We start from the raw sequence: 18,977 nt of genomic DNA on the forward strand, positions 1-18,977 counted from the left end.
AGTCTTACAAAAGACGGCGGCTAAAATACAGCTGAGATGTTCTGCTCGCCAGCAATAACTTTTGATGTTGGTACAGCTATTGTGGTTAGTACCAATCATTACGAGAGACATCATTACAAGAGCATCCAGTTCAGAATACGTCAGTGTTCGTTACTCCTAAGTTTACCCGTGATGGAAGAACACTAGCTTAATAGAGGGAGAGATCCCTTTTTAGTGTTCACAGAAATCATATTTTCACAAAAAATGTTCTGAAACAAAAATTTCTTCACAATTTGTTCAAGTGAAAATAGAGGTGCAAAAGGCTCCGACTGTCATCGTATCTCTGTGTCAACAGTTAAACGTGGGACTAATTCGTATTTATGTGATTTCTGTCTTTCTCGGCGTATTCCAATGAATTCTTCTCGGGTTATCAGCCGAGTGGTGACGTCGTCTTGTCGCAACGTTTCGACTACAGGAGTTCCTACGCCATATCAGTGGCATACATGACAGCATCAAATTCACCATGGAGGTACAAAAGAATGGCTGCCTTCCCTTCTTGGATATTTTGATCAAGAAAAATGCGGACAGTACGTTGGGACACTCGGTCTAAAGGAAGAAGACACAAACGGACGGTGGTCAAGCAGCTATATAGATATGCAGAACACAGCATTCCGACATTTCGCGAGAAGATGGTGAGTACGAAACTCATCGAAACGTTGCGACAAGATGACGCCACCACTCGGCTGATAACCTGAGAAGAATTCATCATAATTCGTATTTGTGTCTCCTAAGTTAACCAGTTCTGAAACATGTCACCCAAACTACCCGTCAAGACAGAATTCCGACGTTTACTGCCAACAAGAAAATCATAAAAGGTCGTTATTCGTCCGGTTCTAAGTAAGGAATCCGAAGTCATCGCTTCACATCGAAAGAAGATGTTATATAAAAATACTCGTAATTATAGGTGAAAAATTATGTTATGCTAACCAGAGAACAGTCTATTAGATCAAAAGACAGTTGGCTTAAAAAGTAGTAAACTCAAAGTAGAATACATATTTTCGAATTTCTACAGTAATTCTCTTAGCTTGCTATTACTTTTATTACACAGTCCCTCAATATTTACTTGATGTGGGCTGCGTATGAGGGGCCAACTCATGTAACTCATGCATTTAAATAAACTATCACCAACTAGATTTCTATTGACACGTGGTAAAAATATCTGTCAACTTACAAATCGCTATACAGGGGTCCATTTTAAGTATAAATATTGTTCTGGATAAAATTTTTGTCAGGTTGCATCAGGAACATACAGCCAAACTGACATGGTATTTCAACGGTGCATGGGGCCCTCATCTTCAGTTTAGAACGCTGTTCTGATGCCTACTGTCACATGTGGTGGTCAAGTAGAAGTTCCCTAGACCGTTATGCCCATTTGATTGTGTTATAGATAAGAAGAAAAATGAGGGGATATGAACTGTTTGCTGTTACTGTTTGCATGCTCTGTATTGTGTATTATTCGATGTGATGATCATCACAGGTCGTTTCTTGACCTAATGAACTGATCGAGTTAGGACTAAAGAAGTAGTTTTCATACAGAATTTGACAGACTTTCTCTGTATGATTTCATAAATGGATGGTTGTGTTAAGTGTTGCCTAATGTGTATGGCGAGATCGTTCACTATAACTCGGAATGACACGGAATGACAGGTAGTATGACGCCAAGCGAAACACTCAGTTTAGTTTTGTCTGAGATTGTGTCACTTTTGAACGGTCAATAGTCGACAATTTTTATTGACTGAACCGATTACGTGCAACCTGCAGTTCACTCTCTCGTCCATGGTAAGATCAACACTTAGTCACCCTTCCTTTCCACCAGTTGTGAGTTGACGATTGGGGAACTTGGTAGGGATGAGAAGTGCTTGGCTGTTGATAGGACTGACTTTCACCCTCCAGACACTGCAACACTGGATGATTCTGTTCAGATGTCTCCTGAGGTGTGTAAAATTCAATATGTTGTGGCAGCGCTGGAATAGGGAAATGACATAGCTGTACAGGACTATCTCCCCTCCCACTTGCTTGGGAGTGTCACTGGTGTAGGCAGAATGGAGCTCGGGTCGCAGAACCGAACATAGCGGCACGGAACACACCGACGGTTTTATGCTGCTGCATTGATTGCCTTTGGCTTTCCTGGGAAGATCTATCTCCTACTCTCACCACCGCCCCCTCTCCCCTCTCCCCCCCCCCCCTAAGCACTGAATTAAATATCTTCAACAAATATTTACCGAACTATCAGTTTAATAAATCACAGCTACAAAATACTAACGCGAATTCTTTACAGACGAGCGGAAAAACTGGTAGAAACGGACCTCGTGGACGATCAGTTTGGATTCCGTACAAATATTGGAACACGCGAGGCAATACTGACCTTACGACTCAACTTAGAAGAAAGATTAAGGAAAGGTAAACTTACGTTCTTAGCATTTGTAGACTTAGAGAAAGCTTTTGACAATGTTGACTGGAAGACTCTCTTTCAAATTCTAAAGGTGGCAGGGGTAAAATACAGGGAGCGAAAGGCTATTTACAATTTGTACAGAAAGCAGGTGGCAGTTATAAGAGTCGAGGGGCATGAAAGGAAAGCAGTGGTCGGGAAGGGAGTGAGACAGGGTTGTAGCCTGTCCCTGATGTTATTCAATCTGTATATTGAGCAAGCAGTAAAGGTAACAAAAGAAAAATGCGGAGTAGTTATTAAAATCCATGGAGAAGAAATAAAAACTTTGAGGTTCGCCGATGACATTGTAATTCTGTCAGAGACAGCAAAGGACTTGGAAGGGTAGTTGACCGGAATGGACAGTGTCTTGAAAGGAGGATATAAGATGAACATCAACAAAAGCAAAACGAGTATAGTGGAATGTAGTCGAATTAAGTCTGGTGATGCTGAGGGAATTAGATTAGGAAGTGAGACACTTAGAGTAGTAAAGGAGATTTGCTGTTTGGGGAGCAAAATAACTGATGATGGTCGAAGTAGAGAGGATATAAAATGTAGACTGGCAATGGCAAGGAAAGCGTTTCTGAAGAAGAGGAATCTGTTAACATCGAGTATAGATTTAAGTGTCAGGAAGTCATTTCTGAAAGTATTTGTATGGAGTGTAGCCATGTATGGAAGTGAAACATGGACGGTAAATAGTTTGGACAAGAAGAGAATAGAAGCTTTCGAAATGTGGTGCTACAGAAGAATGCTGAAGATAATATGGGTAGGTCACATAACTAATGAGGAGGTATTGAATAGAATTGGGGAGAAGAGGAGTTTGTGATACAACTTGACTACAAGAAGGGATCGGTTGGTACGACATGTTGTGAGGCATCAAGATACCACGAATGTAGTATTGGAGGTGCAGCGTGGAGGGTAAAAATCGTAGAGGGAGACCAAGAGATGAATACACTAAGCAGATTAAGAAGGATTTAGGTTGCAGTAGGTACTGGGAGATGAAAAAGCTTGCACAGGATAGAGTAGCATGCAGAGCTGCATCGAACCTGTCTCAGAACTGAAGACCACAACAACAACAACATGAACAAATATTGTCAATAACCTAAGGACTCTAGTTTATATCTTAATCTGTCATCCAGAAAACGTCAAAGCCCCCCCCCCCTCCCCTCCAACTGCTCGCCCCATGACACTTACTCAGCCTAATGAAGGACTCATGGATGGTAAAATCCAATCTGATCAGGGAAGAACTGATTTTTACACGCACTCACAATGACCCTCTGCTGCGGCGACTGTCCGCGTCCGAGTTGCCTGTAGACTCAGTACTTCATGCATTTCCTATCTTTTTTCGCTTGTTTGGACTGTTTGGATTGTCTTTCAGTTTTTCTGTTAGGTGTGTTCCTGTCAGCACTTTAGCACAGCGTGTCCGTCCACAGAACTATTCTATTGCCGCCAATATACATCTTACGTAAGGATCACGATGTGCCGGCCGTGGTGGCCGAGCGGTTCTAGGCTCTCCAGTCCGGAACCGCGCGACTGCTACGGTCGCAGGTTCGAATCGTGCCTCGGGCATGGATGTGTGTGATGTCCTTAGGTTAGTTGGGTCTAAGTAATTCTAAGTTTTAGGGGACTGATGACCTCAGATGTTAAGTCCCATAGTGATCAGAGTCATTTGAACGATTTCAACCATCACGATGATGAGATAAGGAAAAGTAGGACTCGTATGGAGGCACATAGGCGGTCGTTTTTCCTTCGCGCCATTTGCAAGTGCTAAACAGGAAAGGAAATCGCTAGTAGTGTTGCAAGGTACCATCCACCATCCACCGGATGACGACTTGTGGAGTCTATACGTAGATGTGGGTGTCGTACTTGTCGTCGCGCATGCTGACATCGGAGGAAGCGTCAGCTCCGTTCCTGCGCAGATGAATAACGGAGCGTCAGCGCCCACCGAGTGAGGTGGTGGAGTGGTTAATACACTCGACTCGCATTCAGGAGGACGACGGTTCAAACCCGTGTCCGGCCAGCCTGGTTTAGGCTTTCTGAGGTTTACCTGAATCTCTTAAGAAATATGGTTCAAATGGCTCTGAGCACTATGGGACTCAACTGCTGAGGTCATTAGTCCCCTAGAACTTAGAACTAGTTAAACCTAACTAACCTAAGGACATCACAAACATCCATGCCCGAGGCAGGATTCGAACCTGCGACCGTAGCGGTCTTGCGGTTCCAGACTGCAGCGCCTTTAACCGCACGGCCACTTCGGCCGGCCTAAGAAATATGCCGGGATTTCTCCTTTGTTAGGGCACGGGCGATTTCCTTCTCGATTCCTCCCTAATCCGAGCATGTGCACCGTCTCTAATGATCTCGTTGTCTAATTGACGTTAAACACTAATCTCCCTTCCTCTTCTCCTGTATCAACGCCTGTTAACCCCGAGAATGGTGAGGTGGAAGGAACAATGCCGAAATCTGTGCAGAAGGGCTGTATATAGAATTTCGCGTCGCCAACGGGATGTGTGACGAGGAGCGCGGTTTTTGTTAGTGGAGCGTGCACACTGCTCGTATATACGCTGAACCAATGCTCCGAATGTTTCTTTTAGTCATTACTCATGTTCCAGTTGGTGTAACAAGTGTACGAGGTATCCTCATGGGAAACAGAGAGCAGCTTTGACAAGGGAACGGTCCAACCCTGAAATTTTACACAGTAAGAACATACCGAAAGCAGTGTGTTGTCAAAATTATATCTGCTAAGACGCACTGCAAGTAGGTTGAGAAAACGTTAAAATTGCTCAATTCTGTCGTCAGAAGAGCCGTTTATAAGAGCGGTTTATATAGCTATTCCTGTACAGTGCGCGATTCGACGAGTAAACCAGCCATGTCGAGAAGACTTTGAGCCGCGTAGCGCGAAGCCAAAAGTGCACACACGTGAACCTTAAGTACTTAAACCATCCCAAAAATCTGTCAACAGTTTAATTTTTTGAATAAGTTCCAGTTCTTAACTACACACAGCTAAACTATTTCAGATTTAATCGTAACACAAGTGACTTCCGGAGAAAAGAAAATGAAGGCAGTGCATGATGTTACATTAACACAAGTGACTTCCGGAGAAAAGAAAATCAAGGCATGATGTTACATTGCAGAAGTCCGCCAATCAATCGGGACTCTAACTTTCGGCTAGTGTCTCGCCTTCCTCAATGCGCTATTTGTTATTCTCAATGCATATAAGTCCCTGTTTTTCTGGCGTCAGTCACAGTTATTTGAATACAACTAGTATCCAAAGAACTGTGAGTGACGCCCGAACAACAGGGACTTACATGCATTGAGAATGACTGGCTGCTAGCCGAAAACTGGATTTGCATATTGAAATCTAAAAAGGACGACTGATTGCTGCACTCTTTAATTTATAACCAAAAAATAAGCTAGTGATCCTGCATTCGACGATACCAGTGTCCAGATATCGATTGTCCCCTTCTGCGAACGGTGGTAGGCTCACGCAAGTCAAACACCACCTCCTCATGTTACTCACTAACTGACGGAATCCTTTCCTTGCTGGTGTTAGTGACAAGCGAGTGTCAGGCCGCCTTTTCGCCTTTGAAGTCCCAGAAAAAAATTTTGTGGGAGGGATAACAGTGTGTCGAAGTTGGGGGTGTCTAGCACGGCACTAGGAGGTTGGTAGCACACAATGAATTTTATACGCCGCAGACGGTTTCGACAGGCAACAGCAGACACTTCAACGAACTCCAGAGCTGAAAGGTGCAGTTGATGGTCCTTGTGGACACCGACGACCGTACCATCGTCAGCTGTGCCGCTATCCGTACGGTAACAGCCGTAATTTGCAGCTCTGACGTCCACGCCCGGCTTGAAAGAGATACACGACGTATTCAGCCTGTAGAAACTGTTACAACTGCATAGCGTGGGTGCTTACGCTGTTAATCCTCTGTCATTAATGCCCGTGGTGTCATTGGAAGTTTCTTGACTTCGAAGCCAGTCTTGAGGCAGAGAAAATTAACTGAGGTAATTCCTTAATCTTTTTGTCGACAGTCCTCAGCATTTCGTACAAGATGGAAAGAAAACAAGTTGAGGCTTGATAAACAGCTACTGCAGAACCAACTTGTGGTTGCGCTGTTCGTTCTGTGCCTCTACTTGAAGTTGTCGTCATTGATTCTTTTGAGGTGGTCTTGGGAGATACGCTTGTTGTTTGAGTGCTAGATCAGATTGTCACCTGTTTCGTTGCGCGGCTCCTAATCTTTATGTCTTCCGTTGTTTCCCCTCGGGTAGTTGCGGAAGCAGGTGGCGAGACTGTAGCGCTACTTGGTTGATTTGTTTCAGCGAGTACATCTGCCGACGCCGACAGCTGCTTACTGGGTGACGTCCTGGAGACAACTGCGTACCATACCTCCTCTCTTACTCTGTCGGGGGTTATAGATCCTGCCTTGTCTAGCTCTGGCAGCTCTGTGGTATCCGCACCCCTAGTAGTTCCGTGATGGTTTTCATCACAGACTGTGGGGACTGACATCTGGATGGTCGAGTCGGAATGGTACTCGTTAGTGAGATGTTGGCCGGCACATTTTGGTTTCTTTCGTTATCTGGAAGAATGATGACTATCAGAGGCAATCTTGTTTCAGGTCACTTAAGGCGGGACACGGATTGCCCTCCTATCCGTCATCTTCCAGCAACTTTCGAAAGTGTATGAGGTCCGTCTTGAATGGTAGGTGGTGCATCACGGCCTTGAAGGGTCGCTCATGTCCAATGGCGGCAGCTACAGTGTCGGTCGTCGGTGGTGTGGATAAATATTTGGCATGCTCAATATTTAGCATGCTCTTCCCTGCTTTTTGATGGTGAATGAGTGATTGTCAATTATTGTGTTTAATTAAATGATACATTTGCCGAATTGACGGCCGTGAGAGCCCACCTGGGGAAGTTCGACCGCTGAGTTTCAAGTCTTTTCAGCTGACGCCACTTTGAGCAACTTGCGTGTTGATGATGAAGAGAACAACACAAGACTCATTCTCAGAGCAGAGAAAATCTTTAACACTGGAGGTAATCGAGCCCGAGCTCACTGCATGGTAGTCAAAATTGTTGACCACATAGCTAAGGGGGTGAATGATACAGCTGCATCTGTTTGCTGATGTATTCTACGACAGTTCGAGGTGGTGCAGAGTCCTGAGGCGCTGGCGATACTAGAAAAGTCCGCGAGAGGTAGTCTAAGGAGTTTAAAGTCTTTGGCATCGATAGTGAGCTGTCAAGTGTGAAGGCTGATGATATTCTGGTTGCTAGGTTGAACCGTCATCATCAGTGACATACTTTCTTCTGTGTCCACGGCAGACTCTGCGGCGGTGACAAGTGGTGGAACCACTTTCTTTAGTTTTGTAAGTGTCTGACTCGGCGTGATGGTTTATAAGCATGAGTGCTCGAGCTGCAACTGCAGTGCCGTAGTCCATGGGTATGATTTTGGCGGAAATGTGGCAAGTAAACACGAAGCCATCTTCTGCCAATAGTAGAGCAGCGAGGGCTGCCTGCGACAAGTTAACGGTGCGGGAGTCTTCGCGAGTGATTCTCGCGTTCGGTGCTTGAGCATCTGATGCGTGTGAGACCGAAGTGTTGTCCACCACGCGAGTGTGGGTATTATCTGCCTCGCATTCTGTACCGTTGCCCACTGTCGAGAGCGGAGTCATAGGTTGAGCAACCGATGTGACCGCGGCTGGGACGAGACGCACCAGACGCAATAGGCTGACACTGGTGTGGGCGCGCCGCTGTCCGTCCTCTAGGGTATACCGTCTACCCCTTCCCACCGTGGACGACGGATCTTTTATACACAATGGGATACTAAAAGCATATGCGACAAGAAGCGTTGCTGCTGCCTCCTAATGCAAGTGAAGGTGCAGCACACCACTGCTCAAAGATGACTGAATGAATCACTGAGGAGTATGTGAGATTAATGGGTTGAGTCAAAAACCGTTGTTTTCTCTTAATATCAGATAAAACAGGACTCTACAACGACTCCTGCTTCACCATTGATAACGAATACTATCCAAATAATAATGTTAACAAATAAAGAATGAATATTCGAAGATGTGAATTATTACTGTGCTGCTTACGTACAACGCTACTCTCGTAACCTTACATCAGTCTACTAAATAAAACAAGAATAAGAAAATATGTACACGTCGAATACATTTAAAGAAATGAGACGTCAAATTCCGAAGACAATCTCTCGTCAGTTACGAGTACCATATGGGTTCTGCAGCTTATGTGTAACAATGTTGGTGATGTTCGCTAAGTCAAAAACAACAGCACTCAGTAATGTATTTTCCATTTGAAACAGTGTGCTGTCTGCTTAGTCTCGACCAAGGGCTGTAATTTCATTGAGGATTTAGCCGCACAGGGAGGGCGCAGCGATTGCTGACAGTTCATCTGTTTGCGTCTGCGGTGCAGAGATTGTAAACACAATTTCACGAATTAATCTCACAACACCAAAATCAATTACCGGCTCAGGATACATGTGGTGAACGACATGTGTGGCTGGGACCCCTACGGTACGGGAGAATCGATTGCAGACTTGTAATTTGACCTCCGTCTATGGAATAAAACTTTCACTTGGAAGCAATTAGCCAGTATTGTGGCTGTTATGCGAATAAGTACTCTGTGAAAGGCATGGTGACTCGTGTTGTCTTTGTAGAGTAAATTGCGAGAAATAACGAGATGAAACAGCTCTGATAGTAGTCGTGCACACATATTTACATACGTATTGTCAAAAGGAAGGCTTTATCCATACATGAATCTTAGGGAAACTTTTATTCTGTAAATTATTTCATATAAGAAGTGCGGTGTTCTTCAGAATTCTTAATTGTCCATTTCTCTCGAGCTCGAGGTAGATAGTGGACGTAGACACCTGCCTTTGCCCGTAGACAATCTTTCCTCCAAGTACCTGGATATCTTAAAACAGTAATACCCCTAATTGGATTTTCACTGTAAATTAAGTGAAGAAATTGGCTGAGGAGAGTAGAATAAAGGTTGTGCAATCGACACCTTCAAAATGGTTCCAAATGAATAACACATTAGCTACTTCGGTCCATATTAACAGAGCTGCCTTGCTGGAAACTGGTCAGCGCTGTCAGTCCACTACAGATGTAAGCTAGAACATGCTTCAGTGACCACAGCTCTGCGAAATAACAGAAAGTAATGTCAGAATGAACAGTGTCTTGAAATAAAAACCTGGATCTAAAGATGGTACACAAATTCGTCAACAAATAAAAGTTTCATCCATAGGCGAATTTCGTGCAGTGTGAGTTACAACTATACAAGCAAACTGGCCGTTAAAGGGACCTCTGCATCACCTCTGTACTTCCACTGGCTGGCTTCACAAGGATGATTCACGTCCATTCTGAGATAACCTGGCATACTTCTGCCTCATAAAAGAAAAGACTCCACGACCAATTAAAAAAAAGGATCAAGGCAAGAGTTTATAAAGTCTGTAAATCACACGATCACCGGCATGAGGACGCATAACGCAATGGCAACCACTGCATTTAAGACACATAACGTGTATCCACAGGATATGTGGCCTGTAACTGAAAAGGTGTCGTGATGATCTCTCCATTGGCAAAAGATTCCGGAACAAAGGGGAGGGGACTGCCAAATGGGAGGTGACATTGAAAAAAATACTAAATAACCACCGAAAGGATAACGTTCTACGACTCGGGGCGTGGAATGCCAGAAGCTTGAACGTGGCAGGGAAGGTAGAAAATTTGAAAATGGACATGCGATGACTCAATCTAGATACAGTAGGGCTCAGCGAAGTGAGATGGAAAGAAGACCAGGATTTCTCCTCATACGACTATAGAGTAATATCAACAGCACAGAAAATTGTATTACTGGAGTAGCATTCGTTATGGACAGGAAGACAGGACTAAGAGTGTGGTGCTGTGAACAGTTAAGTGATAGGGTTGTTCTTATCAGAATCGACAGTAAACCAACACCGACAACGACAGTTCACGTATACATGCCAACTTCGCATGTTGAAGATGAAGAGATAGACAAAGTATGTGAGGGTATTGTAATGGTAATACAGTACGTAAACTGAGATGAAAATCTAGTAGTCAGGGAGGACGGGGCTGCAGCTGTAGGGGAAGGAGTAGAAGAAAAGGCTACAGGAGAATATGGGCTTGGGCAAGGAATGAAAGAGGAGAAAGGATAATTGAGTTCTGAAATAAATTTCAGCTAGTGATAGCGAATACTCTTTTCAGTAATCCCAAGAAGAGGAGGTATACCTGGAAAAGGTTGGCTAATACGGAAGATTTCAGTTAGATTACATCATGGTCAGACAGACGTAGCGAAATAAGATACTGAGTTGGAAGGCGTACCCAGGAGCAGATATAGACTCAGATCATAATGTAGTAGTGATGAAAAGTAGACTGAATCTTAAGAGAATAGACATGAAGCAACAATACGCAAAGAAGTGGAATATGGAAGTACTAAGGAATGACGAGAAACGCTTGAGTCATCTAAGGCTATTAATACAGCAATAAGGAATAGCTCAGTATGCAGTTCAGTTGAAGAAAAGTGGGCATATCTAATAAGGGAAATCACAGAAGTTGTAAAGAAAACATTGGTTCAAAGAAAGTAACTGCGAAGAGTATACAAAGAAAGTATACAAATGTTCAGGGAAATTCAGGAATACTGAAATACAAGTAGCTGAGGAATGAAATAAATAGGAAGTGCACGGAAGCTAAGACGAAATAACTGCATGAAAAGTGTGAAGCAATCGAAAAAAGACATGATTTTCGGAAGGACTGACTTAGCATATAGAAAAGTCAAAACAACCTTCGGCGAAATAAAAAGGAAGAGGGGTGACATTAAGAGTGTAACGGGAATTCCGCTGTTAAATGCAGATGAGAGAGCGGATAGGTAGAAAGAGTGCACTGAAGTCCTCTATGAGGGAGAAGATTTGTCTAACGTGATAGAAGAAGAAAAAGAAGTCGATTTAGAAGGGACAGGGGATCAGGTATTAGAATCAGAATTTAAGAGAACTTTGGAGAACTTTAGACGAAATAAGGCAGAAGGGATAAGAAAGTATACAAATGTTCAGGGAAATTCAGGAATACTGAAATACAAGTAGCTGAGGAATGAAATAAATAGGAAGTGCACGGAAGCTAAGACAAAATAGCTACATGAAAAATGTGAAGCAATCGAAAAAGACATGATTGTCGGAAGGACTGATTTAGCATATAGATAAGTCAAATCAACCTTCGGTGAAATAAAAAGCAAGGGTGGTTACATTAAGAGTGTAACGGAAATTCCGCTGTTAAATGCAGAGGAGAGAGCGGATAAGTAGAAAGAGTGCACTGAAGACCTCTATGAGGGAGAAGATTTGTCTAACGTGATAGAAGAAGAAACAGAAGTCGATTTAGAAGGGATAGGGGATCGGGTATTAGAATTTAAGAGAACTTTGGAGAAGTTAAGATGAAATAAGGCAGAAGGGATATATAACATTCCATAAGAATTTCTAAAATGACTGGGGAAAGTGGCAACAAAACAACTATTCACGTTGGTGTGTAGAATGTATGAGTCTGGCGACATACCATCTGACTTCCAGAAAAATATCATCCACATAATTCTGAAGACTGCAAGAGCTGACAATCAGCGCACAATCAGCGTAACAGCTTATGGATCCAAGTTGCTGACAACAATAATATCCAGAAGAATGGAAAAGAAAATTGAGGATGTGTTAGATGACGAACAGTTTGGCTTTTGGAAAGATAAAGGCACCAGAGAAGTAATTCTGATGTTGCAGTTCACAATGGAAGCAAGACTGAAAAAAAATCAAGACATGTTCATAGGATTTGTCCACCTGGAATAAGCGTTCGATAATGTAAAATGGTGCAAGGTGTTCGAAATTCTATACGCTATAGGGACGCTATAGGGACAGACTGGTAATATGCACTAAGTAGAAGAGGGAAAAGGGAATAATAAGAGTGGACGATTAACAACGAAGTGCTCGGTTTAAAAAGGTGTAAGACAGGGACGCAGTCTTTCGTCCCTACTGTTCAATCTGTACATTAAGGAGTACAGCGTTGAATAGTATTGAAACGTGGACTGTGGGAAAACTGAAACAGAAGAGATTTCACGATGCAAACCAATGTTGAAAATTACACTCCTGGAAATGGAAAAAAGAACACATTGACACCGGTGTGTCAGACCCACCATACTTGCTCCGGACACTGCGAGAGGGCTGTACAAGCAATGATCACACGCACGGCACAGCGGACACACCAGGAACCGCGGTGTTGGCCGTCGAATGGCGCTAGCTGCGCAGCATTTGTGCACCGCCGCCGTCAGTGTCAGCCAGTTTGCCGTGGCATACGGAGCTCCATCGCAGTCTTTAACACTGGTAGCATGCCGCGACAGCGTGAACGTGAACCGTATGTGCAGTTGACGGACTTGGAGCGAGGGCGTATAGTGGGCATGCGGGAGGCCGGGTGGACGTACCGCCGAATTGCTCAACACGTGGGGCGTGAGGTCTCCACAGTACATCGATGTTGTCGCCAGTGGTCGGCGGAAGGTGCACGTGCCCGTCGACCTGGGACCGGACCGCAGCGACGCACGGATGCACGCCAAGACCGTAGGATCCTAGCAGTGCCGTAGGGGACCGCACCGCCACTTCCAAGCAAATTAGGGACACTGTTGTTCCTGGGGTATCGGCGAGGACCATTCGCAACCCTCTCCATGAAGCTGGGCTACGGTCCCGCACACCGTTAGGCAGTCTTCCGCTCACGCCCCAACATCGTGCAGCCCGCCTCCAGTGGTGTCGCGACAGGCGTGAATGGAGGGACGAATGGAGACGTGTCGTCTTCAGCGATGAGAGTCGCTTCTGCCTTGGTGCCAATGATGGTCGTATGCGTGTTTGGCGCCGTGCAGGTGAGCGCCACAATCAGGACTGCATACGACCGAGGCACACAGGGCCAACACCCGGCATCATGGTGTGGGGAGCGATCTCCTACACTGGCCGTACACCACTGGTGATCGTCGAGGGGACACTGAATAATGCACGGTACATCCAAACAGTCATCGAACCCATCGTTCTACCATTCCTAGACCGGCAAGGGAACTTGCTGTTCCAACAGGACAATGCACGTCCGCATGTATCCCGTGCCACCCAACGTGCTCTAGAAGGTGTAAGTCAACTACCCTGGCCAGCAAGATCTCCGGATCTGTCCCCCATTGAGCATGTTTGGGACTGGATGAAGCGTCGTCTCACGCGGTCTGCACGTCCAGCACGAACGCTGGTCCAACTGAGGCGCCAGGTGGAAATGGCATGGCAAGCCGTTCCACAGGACTACATCCAGCATCTCTACGATCGTCTCCATGGGAGAATAGCAGCCTGCATTGCTGCGAAAGGTGGATATACACTGTACTAGTGCCGATATTGTGCATGCTCTGTTGCCTGTGTCTATGTGCCTGTGGTTCTGTCAGTGTGATCATGTGATGTATCTGACCCCAGGAATGTGTCAATAAAGATTCCCCTTCCTGGGACAATGAATTCACGGTGTTCGTATTTCAATTTCCGGGAGTGTAGATGGACTGATAAGTTATGGAATAAGGAGGTTCTGCGCAGAGTCGGAGAGGGAAGGAGTATGTGGAATACACTGACAAGGAGAAGGGTCTGGATGATAGGACATCTGTTAAGACAGCAGACAATGACTTCGAGTGTACTAGACCGTGCTGTAGAGGCAATAACTGTAGAGAAAGACAGAGACTGGAATGCATCCAGCAAATAATTGAGGTCGTAGGTTCCAGGTGCTACTCTGAGATGAAGAGGTTGGCATAGACGAGGATTTCGTGGTGAGCAGCATCAAACAAGTCATAAGACTATTGCAAAAAAAAAAAAAAATCGACTACAAGAGTGTGACTGTTCCCGTACAATATCTGGAAGAAAGGATTCGTCTACATCAGCTCCCATATAGTGAGATGCAGTTGTTACGACCACGAATTCTTGCACTGACAATTTTTAATATAAAGTCTAGTGTGAGATAATACCTTCCTTGTCTCCAGCAAAGAAAATTGCAGCAGCTTCCGGTAGGTATTACTGCTACTGAATCCCCAATCAACAGAACATTTGAAGCTGTTCTAGTTTGAGAAGCATCATAACTTCATAACACACGACGCTGTCGAGATCGAAACGTCTAACAAGATTTGGTTCATTTTCAGAAGTATTTATTCGACTACCACACTCACAATCTTTACACCGTGCCGCGCGGCGTGACCGTATACTTTTGAGGCGCCATGTTACGGTTGCGCGGCCCCTCCCGCCGGTGGTTCGAGTCCTCCCTCGGGCAAGGGTATGTGTGTTGTTCTTAGCATACGTTAGTTTAAGTAGTGTGTAAGTCCAGGGACCGATGACCTCAACAGATTGGTGCCTTAGGAATTCACACACATTTGAACATTCTTTACACCGTGTGCTGGTTTGGTTGTCACAGCAACCTTATAAAAATCATGTTACTGCCAAGGTGGTGTGTTAACCAACTACGCAAATAGATTTTAGTTTTGAATTCAGAGCTTAGCTTGCAATATTTCGTTGATATAATCAGACCACGTTTGCTGTATCAACCAAAACCAGTAATACAGTCGAATCTTTGACAAATTATCAATACCTGCAACTCGTGGACTCAGAATCGTTTCCAGTATGGTTTCAAAAACTATTGCTCCACTCTGAACAAACATACAAGGCCGGAGGTGGTTATACAATGAGCATCTTCTTCAAAAGTAACATTGATTTGGAAATGGACTCACGAAAATCTTTCCAGACCATAAAAATTAAAGAAAAACCTTTGTTACTAATTACCGGCGCTACCCAGAGGTAATCGGCGACAAACCAGTAGGCATTAAAATCTCCAGGTAACTGACGTTCCTATCTACTGTGTAGCGTCAGATTGTAATGGATAACGTGAAGAAAGAAATCTGTAGGAACTCTGGTTTCACGACAACAGTAACCGATAAACGACGATGATGATGGAAAATGTCGTCCTAAAGTGAGATATTTAAACACGATAATAGTGCGAGAGAATTTTATCCACTAAAAAGTGAAACATTTAATTTGTCATCTGGACTTCACGTTACATGCTTTGGTGCAGCTACTGGACTGCCACCAGTACGGCGCAGATTTCTGTGGACAGAACGCGACTACAGCGGTGATGCTTGCTAGCGACCGCAGCCCGCAATAACGTCCCTGTGTGCTGATGTACATAGCAACCGCAATGCTACCTGTATACATGGCCCTATGAGTCTACTCATGATGCGTGTGTAGCCCTGTGTCAGAGTCAGTGGGCATAAGCGACTAATTACGATTGTTCGTTGTTACAGTTATTACAATACAGTGCTAATGAAAGATTACACGGTAACGAACACAAACCTAAATGAAGATATTGTGTGAAGTATGCTTCAGAATGAGTTTCAACTATATATTGAGCTTTTTGAAATTAATATACCGCAGTCATTTTGTCAATATGCTGTTTTAGCAAATGGCAGAAATAGAAGTCACATGTAACATCTGACAATATAAGAAATGCAGGAAATTCTTTTTTAAAATTCAGGAAAGACAGACTGGGATGATTTCTCTGATTCAGGAAATATCAGTATTGAAGTTCCACGTGGTTCCTTTTTACAACACCTTTTTTTTTTTCTCAGATATGTAATTTTCGTTCGATATGAAACAGATGAAATGAGTTCTTCTTTTGTAATATGATATTATGATCAACCCCCCAAAGCGCCTACAGCAACGGAATAAACTTTCTTCTTATTTTTCCTAGCTTTTATGCCCTATCTTCACGAGGTCTGCATTTTAATCTGAATTTGGCAACGTAAGTGGTATAGAGTGACAGGATGCCCTTCTTGTCGCATCCCCCGTTCCCCGAACCCCGTCCATCCCGCCCCACACTCTCCTGCCCCCTCACAATTGGATGGAAATTGCGTTCCCTATTTGCTTCTACCTGCCGGGAATGTCGTGGAGTTGGGACAGGGCGATTAGTCGACCCTTCCTCGAACTGTACTGGGTGTTAATTTTATTGGGTACAGATTTCACTGGATGGAGTTTACAGGACACCTTTGTTTAGTTCTGTGGTGTCCACGTGCAACTGTGAGAACGTTTACGGAGTGTTTATGAATCCTGTGAGGTGGTAAACGTGTACTATCCCTGTATTCACCTAATCCGATGTGCTTAAAATCCACTTCCAGGTTGGCCGGCATCTCTGCTGTCTTTGTTAATTTGCAATATCAGTGGTATTCAGCTTGGTCCCTACCGCCCACTAATGGGCGTTACAGCTTTCTGATGGGCGGTAGGGGTTTTAAAAACATATTAATTAGGTTTTCATAAAAATTTGACATAAAGTATCTGGTAAGTAACTATTATTATATGTGTAGGCTTTCAATGCCGGCGTCTTCATTAGTTAAAACTTTCGGGGTGAGAGGCCGTGGTCGATCTATAAAACTTCTTCTTCCTGATGTTTCGTGCGCAGTTGGTAAACGAAACGTCAGAAAGAATTACTTTTGTAGATCTACCACGGCCTTTCACCCCGGAAGTCATAACTAATATTATTACATGCTTTAACTTGCTGTAAGTTACTTCTCTGCTTCATAAATCACCATTACTGTGGAGGCCGTGGGCTGTTATAAAATGTTACTATTAACAGAAATACAAAAGTGGGCGATACGTAAAAATGTTTGACTACTTCTGCTCTAGGTGAACTCGATTCCAATTCGGCGCACCTCCCCGAATCCTAGAGGCAGCGTGCTAACGCGCACAGCTATCCGAGCAGCACATCACAATTAATTCCTTTAATTAGAATAGATTAAATTCAGCTATTTTTGATGAAAATTGCAGGATCAATGATAATTTAATTCTGTTGTTGTCGTTTTCAGTCCAGAGACTGTTTTGATGCAGCTGTCCGTGCTACTCTGCCCTGTGGAGCCTCTTCACCTCCGAAAAACTACTGCAATCTACATCTTACTGAATCTGCTTACTGTACTCTCATCTTCGTCCCCTTTTACGATCTTTAACCACACGCTTCCCTCCAATACTAAACTGGTGATACCTTGATGTCTCAGAACGTGTCGTATCAACTGATCCGTTCTTTTGGTCAAGTTGTGACACAAATTTCTTGCCTCCCGAATTCTGTTCTGTGCTTTCTCATGTTAAATGACCAACCCATCTAATCTTCAGCATTCTTCTGTAGCACCACATTTCGAAAGCTTCTATTCTCTTTGTATCCATACTGTTTATCGTCTACATTTCACTTTCATACATGGCTACACCCCAGACAAAAACCTTCAGAAAGGTCTTCCTAACACTTCAACCTGTATTCGATGTTAACAAATATTTCTTCTTCAGAAATGCTTTTCTTACATTTACCAGTCTATATTTTGTGTCCTACCTACTTCGTCCGTCATCAGTTATTTTGCTGCCCAAATCGCAAAACTTATCTACTACTTCAAGTGTCTCGTTTCCTAATCTTATTCCCTTAGATTCACCAGATTTACTTCGACTGCATTCCAAATTACTTAACAACTAAGATAGATCCATCGAAGTTTTTTTACGTAGATATCCTTGGAAATTTCACATAGGAAAACCTATACGGCAGCATTGCAAGCTTGCAGGCGTCGGACAGAAATAAATCTGTAACCTGACACGATTTTTTTTTCATTGATTAACGTGCCTCCGGGAGTGTTTTTTCCGTCTTACAAGCCGGTGTACCGGAAAATACTGAGTCCTTAGGGTTCAGTAGGCGTTCTCAAGCTTACTTTTACCGGATTCAAGCGCAGATTAATCATCTGTGTAAGCGATTCCTAAAGTCAGTGAATACAGATCAGAAGAAAATTTCGGTAACTGAAGAGTTACAGAATAAGGCCATGCAGTTGCAAGTCAGACTGAATGTGTTAGAACACCGTAGCATATCGTTTGCTGGATAGGGTGAATCCTCCTCAGGTGAGGTCGTAAGTCATGGTTCGGGTGGCATGTTGCCTAATGGGGCTAATGTCATAAATTTCCTAACTCCGCTTTGCCCATGATACAGGGCATTGGTAGTTTATCAACTGAAATGAGACAAGAAGTACTTAAAGTCTTATCGTACTCCGCTCACTCAGAACACCATGGCACTCTGCATCAAATCCCTCATTTAGTTATTTTTCAAGTAATACAGAGATTCTGAAATCAGATACTGGGCTACAAGGCTTGCCCAGGAGCAGATATAGACACAGACAAAGTAGCGATGAAGAACGGGCAGAAGTTTAAGAGATTACTCAGGAAGAATTAATACGCAAAGAAGTGGGATACGGGAGTACTAAGGAATGACGAGATACGCTTGAAGTTTTCTAAGGCTATAGATATAGCAATAAAGTATAGTTCAATGGGTAGTAAGTTGAAGGGGAATGGACATATCTGTGAAATTAAAAGGAGGGGTGGTATCATTAAGAGTGCAACGAGAATTCCACTGTTAAATGCAGGGAGAGAGCATTTAAGTGGAAAGAGGTA

The sequence above is a fragment of the Schistocerca nitens genome, chromosome 1, assembly GCF_023898315.1.
Source record: "Schistocerca nitens isolate TAMUIC-IGC-003100 chromosome 1, iqSchNite1.1, whole genome shotgun sequence".
NCBI lineage: Eukaryota > Metazoa > Arthropoda > Insecta > Orthoptera > Acrididae > Schistocerca > Schistocerca nitens.